At 57.0% G+C, this 13498-nt stretch overlaps 1 protein-coding gene and 1 long non-coding RNA gene across 11 annotated transcripts in view; one reads left to right on the top strand and one right to left on the bottom strand.

Annotated features, from left to right (window-relative positions):
- Positions 1-13498, bottom strand: part of AGRN (agrin) — a 36619-nt gene that overhangs the window by 19199 nt on the left and 3922 nt on the right. The window lies entirely within an intron of this gene.
- Positions 282-9800, top strand: LOC139037465 (uncharacterized). Of its 2 annotated transcripts, XR_011490309.1 has the most exons (3): positions 282-371; positions 6860-7389; positions 7932-9800. It is a non-coding gene; the product is annotated as an uncharacterized lncRNA (long non-coding RNA). The 2 variants fall into 2 exon arrangements; XR_011490308.1 differs by having other exon boundaries at positions 6860-9800.

Here is a 13498-nt window from a genome sequence, read left to right as displayed (position 1 = left end):
AGGAACAACCAAGGGCCAGAGCCACCCCTGCTGTCCACACCGGTCAGGGCCTGGGCCAGAGGCTCCGGCAGCTCCCGGCCGGGCTCCAGCTGTGCTCAGCCTTCCCGGAGCCAGCGTTGGTAGTCCCACAGCCCCGGATCCTGCCCGCCCGGCAGCCTGGGAGAGGCTGGTCCGAGGGGGACTGGCGGTGAGCGGCCCTTCGCCCAGGACTCAGCTGGGCGCGGGGCGGCGGGTCCCAGCTGCTCAGTCCCCGGCAGAGGCGGGAGCGGCGACGGCAGCGAGCGGGAGGAGCGAGCGCGCGTCCGGAGAGAAGAAAGAGCAGGCTGCCGAGGGCCGCGCCCGCTCCCCGCGCCCAGGCCGGGACTGAGGTGGTGAGTGAGGGGCGAGGGGCGCCGCTGAGCGAGGGCGGGGAGCAGAAACAAAGGAAGACGCCTCCGGGGACCCCAGCGTCCGCGGGGAGTCGTGGCTTGCGCCGCAAGAAGGATGGGGCGGATGAGGACTGGAAGGCGGCGGCACAAAAGGGAGCGCATGGGCTGGGGGTGCTGGGGGGTGGCTGTGGGGACCGGGGCTGGAAGGGAGCAGGGTCCGGGGAGGGCGCAGAGGTGGGGCGCTGAGACTGGGGAGGGTGCAGGGTCGGGCTGGGAGGCCGGGGTCGGGGTGGGAGATGAAGGGGAGCGGAGGCTGGAGCTGGAGACGCAGGTGTGGGGGTGGGGTGGGGGGCTGCAGAGAGAGGGAGAGTAGGTGGGCGAGAGTGGGGCGGGACAGGGACGGGTTCCCTCCCGCTCCCAACCGGTTGGGCTGTCTTGTGCGTGTGAGCGACGGCGCGGCAGTGTCTGTCTGAGTCCCCGCAGCGGGGCTGGGCCTGCACCAAGGACCCGGTTCTGGGCTGCAGGCTGCGTGTCACAGCGTGTGCTTATCAATGTCTCTGCTTTTGCTGACCCCACCCTGGTACTGTGGGGATAGCATCTCCAAGTACATATACACAGGTGGGAAGTGGGCTGGGTTCAATTCAGAGGGTGGGCCACCTCTCCCTAGGAACTGACATCAGCACCTCAAATTATCTCCGGACTCCCAACTCGGTCCGCACCGGGAGAGGATTATGCAAATGAGTCCCATGTAAATAAGCGTTATGCAAATACTCTTGGGGCTCTAAGCCAGGTCCGCGGGCCCGGAGCGCCCCCCAGAGGCCGTCCGGGAAAGTCGGGACCGTGACGTCACAACGGGCCAGGGCGCGCAAACCCCCTGGCACTCGCGTCCTCCCCACCACGTGTCCAGCTGCCTCACGAACACGTCCCGGGAGTTCTCCCACACACACTCCGCTCACTCCCTCCTCGTCAGGTGGGCTCTTCATAGCTCCCAACCTTCCTCGGCTGGGACAACCACAGGCCATCCAGCTCAGTTCTGTCAGGTTTATCCCCTTGGACCCCTTTCCGTCCCACGGCCCGGCACACTGCTGCCAAATCCCAGCGGGATCAATCCACACTGTCCGGGTCCCCCATTACCCACGGCAGAGAAGCCCTGGAACCTAAGGTTCTACCGAAAGTTGCAGGAAAAGCCAATACACAAAGTGTGACAATGGACCCAGAGCAGCAATCAGTCAGGCTACTTGGAGACCCTGCCCCTGGCTGTCCTCACTCTCTCCTCAGGGGAGCCTCCCACCCTCTCACCTCGCCCTGGCACTGCCCACACCACACTGATACTGGCGGTGCCCCAGACTGGGAGCACCCAGGGCAGGGTCTGACTTTTTATCTCCTCCAGGCAGGGCTTGGCCCAGAGCCCAGAACATGGTGTGGTGAGTCCAGGCAGTGACATTTCCCGTTTACTTTTCACTGCAGCCCCCCTAGGACTGCATCCGATCCCTTGATTTGGGGAGGGGTCTACAGGCAGTGCTAGGAGTTAAACCACGGACTTGCCCACTGGACACATGCCCGCACAGGAGCCCTGTTTGCTGCTGCCACTGCAGCTGTGGAGCATCATGGGTGGGCCATGGGAGGGAACCAGAGTGTGGGAGGGGTAAGGCCTGGGATCAGGGGGAGGCCTCCCCCAGGCAGAGATCCTGGAATCTGCCCACAAACGGGCTGGCCTTAGATGCTCCCATTGTGGTGGTGCTGGGTGCCTTGTCCAGCCTGGCCTTGGGTAAAGGCAACCGCATGCAGCCTGGTCCCTTTCAGCTCCAGTCTGAGCCCCCACAGGGGTTGGATGCCTTCAGAGAGACAAAGGGCCATTGAGGCCTCAGATCCAGTCGAGGGGGAGGAGGGCTCAGGCTACTCCGGCTATTTTGGGATCTCCAGACTCAAAGTCATTCAGCCTTGACCAGCCCACGCAGGCTCAGGTCCCAGGAAGAGAGGATGAACCAAGCCAAGAATCAGATCCCCTCTAGGCTTAAACACAGCAACATGCTACTGCTCACACGTGTACACACACACTCCGTGTTCCAGGTCTCCCCTTTGCGGACATATTACAACCACTCACTCAAGTCTGCACAGGCACTGTGCAGTCACATACACACCTGCGTGCATACACACTGCACACCTTCATGCAATGCAAAAATTGCCCCTCATCCACACAGCACACATCAGGTGTGCCCCCACATACACGCGTGTAGTTGGGCCCCTCCAGACGTTCCCTGGCCCTGGGAGGAAGATGGGGAAAGAAGTCCAGAGAGAATAGAAAGTGCTACCTACTGGCCTCCCTCTGATCCCTTTCACTCCGTAGGGGAGGGGCCGGCGCGCTCCAAAAGGATGGGGTGGGGGTGGGGCGGCACCGCCCTCCCGGCGGCAGGCATACTCCACGCATGCGCACACACCTTTGCTGGGGGGGGGGGGGTACCTCGCCAGTCTCCACCCCTGGGCCCTCGAGGGTACCCCGCTAGTGTGTAAAGTGTATCGAACAGTCGAGTGCCAGGCGGCCTCCAGCCTCAGGTGTCTGGGCGCCCTGGCGGGGGAGGGGAAGAGGACGGGGCAGCGCGGCCCCCTTCCCCAGCCTCCTAGTATCGGGTCTCAGGGCCATCCCCTCCCCCTCGGCCTCAGCAGACAATGGGCGTTTCACAGCGGGACGTCGCTGCTGGACTGGGGCCAGCCGCTGGGAAGGAGGCGGCGTCCAGCCCGGCCCGATCGCCCCCTCAGGTGAGGCTAAGGCAGGGAGGCGCCCACGTTTGATTCCGCGGGCTGTGTGCCCACCCACCAGCCCCCGGGCAGGGCCCACACTGCCGGTTAGCCCGCGCTGTCGGGAGGTGGCATTAAGTGGAGAGCTTATGGAAGAGGTGGGGCTGGCTCGCAGGGCAGTGGCCGCTGACCCCGGCACCTCTCCTCCTCCATCACTCAGCATTCATCCTGCCCGGGCCCGGCCAAGCTCCTCCGGGAGTGGGCTCAGTGCAGGAGGCAGGTGCCGAGTCGGGTCAGCTCTCTGCCCCTGGGAGGTTACCCTGTAGCAGAGATTGCCCTAGATCGCAGCATCTACGTGGGGGATATCTGTACAGAGACCCGAAGGATGGGGTCGAGGGGTCTGCACATCCAGACAGAGCCAACTACAGAGGCCCAGTAAAAACAAGCTCAGGAGACTGCACGAGACCAGGAGAAGCCAGCCTGTTGAGGCCTCAGGGAAGCAAGGGCCAAGGCCAGACCAGCGGGCCTGGGGAGCCCAGGGCCGGGACGCCTGCCAAGACAGGCTTCAGCCACCAGGGGGCGCAAGCCGAACAGAGGAGGGGGCAGTAGACAACTGGAAAAAAGGTGGGCAGCTGTCCCCAACCTTTTTGGTACCAGGGACCAGTTTCGTGGAAGTTTTTCCACGAACTGGGAGTTGGCTGGGGAGAGGTTTGGGGATGAATCAAACGCATTACATTTATTATGCCACCACTGATCTCACAGGAGGCAGAAATCAGCTGGTAATGCCAAAGTGGGGAGCAGCTGTAAACATAGATGAAGTTTCACTTGTTCACCAGCCCTCCAGCCCCTCACCTCCTGCTGTGTGGTCTGGATCCTAACAGACCGCCGACCAGTAGTGGTCCATGGCCCCGGGGTTGGGGATCCCTGAGGTAGGGGATGGGGTGGAGCTAGCTGATCCATGCCTTCTGTCCCTCCCCTCTAGGACAGCCCCAAATCCACCTCTTTCAGCCAGGTCCTGCCCATGTCTAGGAGGAAACAGAAAGCTAGAGGAGCCAGGGTGGCACCCAGGTGTGGTCAGTGCCGGTGAGTCAGGAGACCCTGTGTTCCTGCTGAGGGCCACAGGCAGGCCAAGAGAGATGCACAGTCCAGCACAAAGGTCTGAGTTGGGGGGTGGTGCTTCTTGGAGGTATTGAGGATGTCAAGATGAAGAGGAGTGGCAGACAGACACCTATTGGAACTAAGAGAAGCTGGGAACAAAGGGGCAGAAAGACTGACCAGACAGAGGAGAGCTCCATGGGGAGCTGCAGAAGCCCTTTCCAGTGGTCCTGTGAGGGTCTGCTGCTAGGCCCTGAGCAGACAGGTGGGTGAGGAAGGAACTGATGGATGGATTCACAAGTGGACTCTAGCAAGCCTCACTGCCCCCTCTCCAGGAACAGAGGTGGACACACATCCTTTCCCCACTCGTGGGTCAGGACAGTCCATAATCTGGCCCAGATGTGCTTTTATTTCTCCCCAATGTACACAGAAATCATGTACCTGTTGCCAGAGACAGGTGCCTCAGGGAGCCACAGCAGGCTGCCTGCTTCTGGGCCTGGTATGCAGAGGGGGCAGTGCAAAGGCAGCTGCTAAGGGCAGAGGCAGGGAGCTTCAGACCCACCTCACACCAAAGGCAGACCCGCCTCTCCTGACCTGCCCTGCTCCCTAACTGAGCCAGACACAGGGTCCAGCAGGTGTGTGAGGGGACAGGGAACCCAAGTGACCCCAGGGACTCTTCCTGTCCAATGCAGCCCTTCTATCTCTGGCATTGAGAAACCTAGAGGCAGAGCCCACAGGAGGAGGGGCCCAGCTCTCTGCTGGGGATGGGATGGTAGGAGGGGAGCATAGCTGGACACTGGGGCAGCAGGCAGGAGATGGGACCCACATGAAAGCAGAGGTATATAGCCCTGTTCCCAGAACTCTGGGACACAAGCCAAGGTTGCCGGTTACCATCCCATTGGCAGAGCATCTGCAGGGTCCCCTCCCCAGGCTGAGTCCTGGGATACAAGGGCGGCAGGAACCACAGGCCACCAGCTGGAGTTTCAACCAGAATTGTTGAGTACTGGTTGGTACACCTGAGGTTGCAGGCACACGTGCATACAAATGTACACACACACACATATGTGCAGGCCACACAGCTGGAAACAGCTGGCTGCCTGTGAGGACAGAGAGCTTGCCCCTCCCATGCCTCGGTGGGAGGGGTGGTGGGAGGGACCATCTTCCCTTTCCCAGGTCCAGCTGTAAGCAGCCCCTAGCAGGGGGCCTTCCTCAGAGGAAGTTCTCAGGATCTGCTCTGGGGGGAGAGGCCCCTTTGAGGGGAGATTCCCTCCCCACTGGAAGCTCCACCAGAGGCCTAGGTCACCTCCCCAGCTCCCAGTCCCAGCCTAGGACAGGGCCCAGATCCCTCCTGAGTCCCCGTGTAGCCCATGGGGACACAGAACTGATGAGCTGGGTCACTCTCATCAGGGTAGCTGTCACCAACTGTCTCATTTCTGAGATCCCTTTTTCTTGAGAGGTGGGCACTTCCTGGGACTCTGGGGTGTCAAGTGCTATTGGGGCTGAAGGAGGAAACAGACAGAACAGGCTCCATCTTGAAAGCAGGACTCCATCTTGGGCCAGACTGTGGACTCTGAGCCCTATGCCCAGTATCTATGGAAACAACATACCAAGTGGAAAACCAGGCCCCCGGAAGGAAGAGCCCCAGGGCTCGTACCTAGACACGGTTGCCTAAAAGAATACCCTAATTATCTGTGTAACCAAATAGAATCATACATTCTATTATGCTTATTGGGGTATGACCACAGGCCTATTGATAATTGCCCACTGCTAACTAACTAGGCTTAAGGCATATGAGTCACAGGTTAATTTTGATTATATCTTTCTTTTCCTTTGTTCAGACTAGTTTCAGGGAATTTGGGGAGGTGGGTTTGGGCAGGTACACTTAGGGTATATAAGGTTTTCAGAAAAACTGGTCAGGGTCCTTGGCTAAGAGGAGACTCTGCCTTGGGCCCGCCAGTGTAATAAACTGCACTCCACTATCTGCATTGTCCTTCTGAGTGAGTTTGTTTCCCGGAACGTGTGGCTACAACATTTGGTGCATGGGCCAGGAAACTCCTCACTTTGAGAAGGCAAGTCCCATTTGGGACTAACTACTCCGAGGACTTGTGGCTCGAATCTTTTAGAGGGGGGACGGTGCCTTGCTCTTCTGGAAGGATTTTGCTTCTCAATGTCCAGACCTTTCATGTTAGCAGGTAGTGGATGGCAGCAGGGGAAATGAGCGCTCAGGTGAGGAGGAACCCACCCGGTAGGGTGGAAGAGGGGGCCTGATCTCCCCTCTGGGAGGAATTAGAAGGGGCACAGACCCACAGGAGTCTGGAATAGGCAGGTGACAACAACTGCTTGGTACACACGTTGACGAGCGTGTTAGGGCTTAGGGAGGAAATTTGTAAAGGTCATTTAGGAGGTGGTATCCACGCCGTCTTGGGGAAAATTATTACCAAGCAATTGCCAGGAGATTTTTAGAAGAAACTTGGTTTTTGTGTGCTCGTATTCTGCCCTCCCCAAGGAGATGTCCCATCTGCTATGAAATTCTTGACCCCCTTGGAATTGTCAGGCTAGAAGGAGGGGGATACATAAGTGAGTACGAATTGGCTTTTCCTGAGATGGCCTGGGACATAGGATATTTAACCCATCTGTATTTTCATCCGCACCTGATCAAGCCCACCAAGGCAGAATGGACTTTAACTTAAAGGAGAAACAGTCTTGGATCATGTGGTGTTCTGGTTCAGCTGTGCTGACCGGCAGGTGATGACACGCCGATCCCCCTTCTCCCTCTGGGATCTGGCAGGTAAGGCTCTTCTCACCCCAATGAGGAAGGATGCAGAATGGCAATTTAAGTGTCATTGAGTGGAAATAACAGAAGTACATATGGTACTGAGAACCCCCATGTTACTACTGAGCCTTGTCAGGCCCTGAATCTGGCCACTCTCTTTCTTGTGGGAGAAGGTGGGCCCTCACATGATTGCAAGGAAATATGCCAGCAGACCTGACTTGAGAGACCAGCCAATCCCGGCCCCAGATTGGGTCCTGTACACCAGTGGCACCAGCTGGGTGAAACAAGGACAACGACTGTCGGGATACGCAGTGGTCATGGAAGAAACCATCGTTGAGGCTAGCTCTCTGCCCTCACACTAGTCCACTCAACAGGCCGAACTATATGCTCTAATCCAGGCCCTCCAGCTCTCAAAAGGTAAGACAAACATTTATGCAGACTCCAGTATTCTTTGGCCACACTACAGGGTTCTGTATCAGGAGAGAGGCCTTTGACAGCTAGTGAAAAAGATATTAAACATAAGGAAGAAATTAAGACCCTATTAGATGCTGCCTGGGAACCAGAAAGGGTTGCAGTCATACACTGCTGAGGACATCAAAAAGAGGATACCCCCTGGGCTCAGGGAACAGACTGGCAGATAAGACTGCTAAACAAGCAGCCGAGGGCTTGGGAGTGACAAGTGAAGCCCCTATTAAAGCTCTCATATTGGTGGAGCTACCTGAGCTAACACTAGACTCTCCAAAATACACTGAAGCCCAAAACCAACTAGCCAAAGCAGAAGGAACCATCAAGACTGAAAAGGGATGGTGGGAATTGCCAAGAGGCAAATTATTGGTACCAGAGGAGCTGGCACCCACTCTGGTAGGCCAAACACACCAAGCGACCCATCTAGGCCATGATAAACTGGAAGAGCTAATTTGAAAATAGTTCTTGGTTCCCCACCTCTCTTCCCTATGCAGGACAGAATCTCAGAACTGCACTGCCTGCTCACAGGTCAATGCTGCCTCTCAGCACAGACAGAAACTTCCAGGGATTCAGGTAAAAGGCACGCTGCCCTTTGAACATCTGGAAGTGGACTTCACTGAAATGAAACCTCACCGACACTACCATTACTTGCTGGTCATAGTATGTACATTCTCGGGATGAGTAGAAGCTTTTCCTTCCCAGACTGAAAGAGCATCAGAAGTAGCCTGGTGCCTGCTTAGGGAGATAGTTCCCAGATTTGGATTTCCTACCAGCATTGGATCTGACAATGGCCTGGCTTTCATGGCTGATTTAGTATAACAAGTAAGCAAAACTTTAAACATCAAGTGGAAATTACATACAGCATATAGGCCCCAGAGTTCTGGGATGGTGGAAGGAACCAACCGGCCACTTAAAGAGACACTCTCCAAGTGGATCCTAAAGACTGACTGCTCCTGGGTGGACGTGTTTCTGACGGCTCTGCTCAGACTCAGGATGACCCCATGGTCCCATGGCTCTTCTCCATACAAAACTGTGTCTGGGAGGCCCCCTCCCATAATAAAACAGGTGTCAACAAATTTGCCTCAGGTAAGGGGAGATGAGATTTCACAGCAGATGGAACAACCGGGTGAGGTAATAAATCAGGTAACTAAGTTTGTACAAGAAAGGGTGCCATTTCCCCTTAGGGAACAGATTCACGAATTTGTGCCCGGGGATCAGGTGTGGTCAAGGACTGGAAACCCGACTCCTTGGCCCCAGTCTGGAAGGGTCCATAGACTGTTGTTCTAACCAGCCCGACTGCAGTTAAAGTTGCAGGTGTCACCCCCTGGATCCACCACAGGAGGGTGAAGAGTGCATACCACGCAGACCCGGAGGACGCCGAGTGGACTACACAAAAGGACCCCACTGATCCCTGTGAAACCAAGATCATCTCAAAGAAGAAAAAGAGATGAAGCTCTACAATCAACTGCTGCTAAAGGACTTGCTGGTATCATCTTGAGACTAACCATAGTTTCAGTATAAACAGGGACCTGTGCTATAATTAAAGTTGAATGTTGTGTATATATTCCTGATTTATCTGGCTATATATCAGCCACCCTAGATGACATGAAAGGTCAGGTAAAAGTTATGTCTGATGATAATCTTCCTTTTTGGACTTTGGTCCTATTTTGAGTGAAGGGTGATTGGTAGAAAACTATATTTACCATTGTTATAGTTGCCTTGATCTGCTTTGTGGACCCTTTATTTTACAATGTATTATGAACTTTGTAACCCAAAGGTTGATGTCATTCTCCCAAATTGGAGGTCGGAGAGTCAGGGTGCAATATATCCCTATGAATGATGCTCATACTGTGAGTTAAGAGCATCAAGTGGTGGGAATGAAGGAGGAAACAGACAGAACAGGCTCCATCTTGAAAGCAGGACTCCATCTTGGGCCAGACTGTGGACTTTGAGCTATATGCCCAGTATCTATGAAAATGACATACCAACTGGAAATCCAGGCCCCCGGAAGGAAAAGCCCCAGGGCTTGTACCTAGACTCTCCATGTTGCCTAAAAGAATACCCTAATTATCTGTGTAACCAAATAGAATCATACATTCTATCATGATTATTGGGGTATGACCACAGGCCTATTGATAATTGCCCACTGCTAACTAACTAGGCTTAAGGCATATGAATCAAGGGTTAACTTTGATTGTATCTTTCTTTTCCTTTGTTCAGACTAGTTTCAGGGAATTTGGGGAGGTGGGTTTGGGCAGGTACACTTAGGGTATATAAAGTTTTCAGAAAAACTGGTCAGGGTCCTTGGCTAAGAGGAGACTCTGCCTTGGGCCCGCCAGTGTAATAAACTGCACTCCACTATCTGCATTGTCCTTCTGAGTGAGTTTGTTTCCCAGAACGCATGGCTACAACAGGGCTACTTCAGGGATTGTGCCTGCAGCCTGCAGCTTGCTGGGCTGGGCCTCAGGGGCCTGTGTGGGGAGCCACGGTTCCCCTATCCCAATGGTGAGGGTGTTGCTGGGGCCAGCAGAGCAGTTCAGGCCTCTGGGTCAGGAGGGAGGGCAGCTGGCCTAGGCCTTCAGGTGAAGGCAAAGGATTTGGGGGGCAGGAGAGAGGTCAGTTTCAGCAGCTGTTTTCCACCCCCCTGTGGTGATGGGGTGGGGGCAGGCTTTGATTCTCAGGGGATTGGGGGATTAACCCTTTAGGAAGGAAGCAAAACAGGCTGGAGGAGGCTGTGCAGAACAAGCAATGGTTGGCTAGATCTACAACCCTGAAGTCTGGGCTCACTCCCCTGCTAACCTTACCTGGGGCAGCCCCATCCCACCCACTGCACTCTCCCTACCTCAGTCTGAAAGGATTGGCGGGGCAGGGGGCTGGAGCCCCAGACCCAAACCACCTAGCCCTGACCAGGTGATCCAGTTCCTCCCAGAACCCCAGAGAGGCTGTGAGCACCCCATGGCTCTGCCTTCCTTTCATAGGCAGGCCCCACTGGAATCCACTCTGTCCAGAGCCCTGGGGAAGGCAGGTATAGACAGCAAGGGAGGGGAGAGCAGTTCCAAAACAACTTTTTTTTTTCCCCATTTCCATCTGCTGGGGAATATGGATGCTGGGGCTCTTCTCTGGGTGGGGAGCAGGGTGATGGGGCGGGGTCTGGAAAAAGTCAAGAGCTGTTTCCACCAGCTCAGGCCTGCGGGAAAGGAGCGCACTGCCTTGAAGTGATGGATCCAAAGCTCTTTGGTTTCAGCAGCAACCCCCTCCCCACCCCCCACCGCGCCCCAAGTCCCTGGGGCCGCCCCAGTGAGGGTATCAGCCAGCCCGCCCTGGTCCCACAAGCCCATGCTCTCGCAGACTTCCTACCGGGGACCCTAGGTGAGAGAGCGCAGGAGGAGGTCACGCTCCACCTGAGCAGATGCCCCACCCCCAGTGGCTGGAAGGAAGGAGAAATCCCGGGCGCGCAGCCTCCAGCCTGGGCCTGCCCCTGCTCCAAGGACCTGCCTGGGGGAGGGGCCCTGGACTGCACTGGGGCGGGTCTGGAGGGGGTGGGGTGAGAACTTACGTCTGGAAGAGGGAAACAGGGACAGGAAGAAGCCACCTCCCACCTCGGCAGGGAGGAATGTTGGGGGAGTAGGGCGGGCTCAGGACTTGGGGGTACAGAAGCTAAATGCCAGACAGCAGAGGGAGCCAGCCCTGGAACCTGCCCTGGGCTCCTACCTGCCCCGCTTTGCTCTGCGGAGCCAGTCCCTTGCTGGGGGTGTCTGCGTCCACGTCCAGCTCCCAGGCCGCAGGGCCTCCACCAAGGTCAAGGCTGGCGGCCCGGGACCCAGCATCTCTCTGGCCTGAGCTATAGCATAGGACTATCTTCCCCAAAGGCCCAATACTGGCCCAAAGGCACAAAGGCTGGCATGGCAGGGAGGAAGGGAGGGTGCTCACTGGAATCAGGCAGGCCAGGCTAGGCTGTGGCCGCCAGGACCCCCGGCTTCAGGACTGGGCAGGGCTGGGCTGGGCTAATGCCAGACTCTCTGACCCTGTTCCTGTGCCAGGCCCGGAGAGGGCAGACAACACTTCCTTTCTCTGCTCCTGGCTCAGAGTTGGGGAGGGAAAGGCCTGGGGAAGGGCCCCAAGCCTGCATCCCTCCTAGGGGATTCAGGGGGGCCCAAGGACCAGTCTTCATTAGGTGGGGGAGAGGAGGGTGGTGGGAGTGAACGGGTGGTGTCCAGACCAGGGTATAGTGGCCGAAGGCTGGAGGAGATGCCTGCTCAGCTGCCAGCCTGGGCAGCTCATGGTGCGTGGGCAGCTGGCACTGGAAGAGGCCAGGCCACTTCCCTGACAAAGCAGGGCATGAGGGTCTCCTTCCTCCTTCCTGGAGCAAACCTGCAGTCTCCTTCACCCACAAGTGGTGCAGAGGGAGGGACACATACCTGTCTCAGTTATGCTCGGAATGTGGCTCCCCAGGCAGAGGATTGGGGAGGAGGAGCTTCCTGGGGGCTGGAGGCTGGGGAAGTGGCCCAGAGTCAGGAAGACCCTGCAGGCCCTAAGGGAGAAACTGAGGAAAGTGATCCCAGTGGAGCTGGGGACCAGGTATGCCTCCCAGCAGCAGGTGCCCCTGCAGGGAGCAGGGTCCAGGTGGGGATGAGGTGGGGGCATCCAGGGGGGTGGGCCTGGCAGGATGTGTCCCCTGACCTTGGCTCCTGTGGGCCTTTTAGGGGCAGGGGACAGTGTGATAGAGACACAGGTCTTGGGGTGACCTCCACAAATTAGTAGCTTCCCAGCCTTCACTCTGGGCCCTGAGGGACGGGGGCAGCTATGGGGCCCCAAGGAGCAGCAAAGGGTCAGGGTCAGATGAGAGGTCATCGTAGCTCAAGCTCTGTCCATCCCTAACCCTAACCCCCATGCTAGGGTGAGGCTTGGCTCCCTGGAGAGCCTGGGGTGGGGTCAGAGGTCTTTATCTCTTACAGAATGGGAGGTATCTCCTACAGAATGGGAGGCAGGCCCTTCTCCTGCCTGCTCCCTGCTGTGGGAGGTGGGAAGAGGGCTGTGCCTTCCTTAAGCCTGGCCCCAGCTCCGGGGGGCCTTGGCCCTCAGGCCTTGGGGATCCTTAGAGGGAGGCACCCCCATCTAATTTACCCTCTCCTTGGCCCCCTGCCCCTCATGGCACTGCTTTCCTTCCAAAGAAGGGATCCGTGTCACCGGCTCAAAACTTCCAGGGCTCCCCAGAGCCTTATAGTGAACCCCAAACTTCTCATTCTGGGCCCCTCCCTCCCTGGGGGTTCCTGCACTGGCCCATCTGGAGCTGGAGGCCCAGACTGGTCCCTATCCTGGGTAGCCAGCAGACAGCAGATGAAGTCTCGCTGGGGGCTCTCCCTGCGGACCCTCCTTTCCAGAGATCCTGTGCCCAGCCTGACATATCCAGAGCCAGGGCCGAGCCTGGGTAGAGTAGGACCTGGCAAGATGGCAGACCCTCTTCTGCCTGGGGTGGCCCCCCTGCCACATGCCCTCAGATCCCACAGACCCTTGAACTAGACCCTTCCAGCTATGGAGTTAATGACTTGTCTTCTTGATCTTGCAGAAACAGACTTTCTGCAGCCTGATCCCTCTTCCCACCTCTCCTTAGCCTCCAACTCATCCTCCAAAACTGGGGATCACACCCCACAACCTGCCTCCTCTGCATGCCACTCTCCCATCTTTCCCCTAGAGTATAAGCTTCCAAAGCACAGTCAGGGTCTCCAGTCCTCACCTGGTGGGAGGGCCATGCTGGGACCCCTCAGCTAAGCTAGTGCTGGGAAGGGACCAGGGACATAGCCCTGCTGGTGTCTCTGCGATGTTGCATCAGGACCATAGATGCAATCCCAGGAGCAAATGACTGCAGACAGAGCAGGATGCTACAGGTCTTTCCACTTCAGGTTCTACTCCCCCTCCCCCCCACCACCACACAGTCCATACCAGGCCAGATGAGTCCACCATCCAGGATCCCACAAAAGCAAGCCAGCACCACAGCAGTAAGTTGGGTAGAAGATGGAACTTCCCTATTGGCTAACAGAGCAAGTCACAGGGACAGGGTCAC

Source organism: Odocoileus virginianus, chromosome 11 (assembly GCF_023699985.2).
Source record: "Odocoileus virginianus isolate 20LAN1187 ecotype Illinois chromosome 11, Ovbor_1.2, whole genome shotgun sequence".
Classification (NCBI taxonomy): Eukaryota; Metazoa; Chordata; class Mammalia; order Artiodactyla; family Cervidae; genus Odocoileus; species Odocoileus virginianus.
The sequence above is the reverse complement of the archived record's forward strand: the minus strand, read 5'-3'. Positions and strand labels throughout refer to the sequence as shown.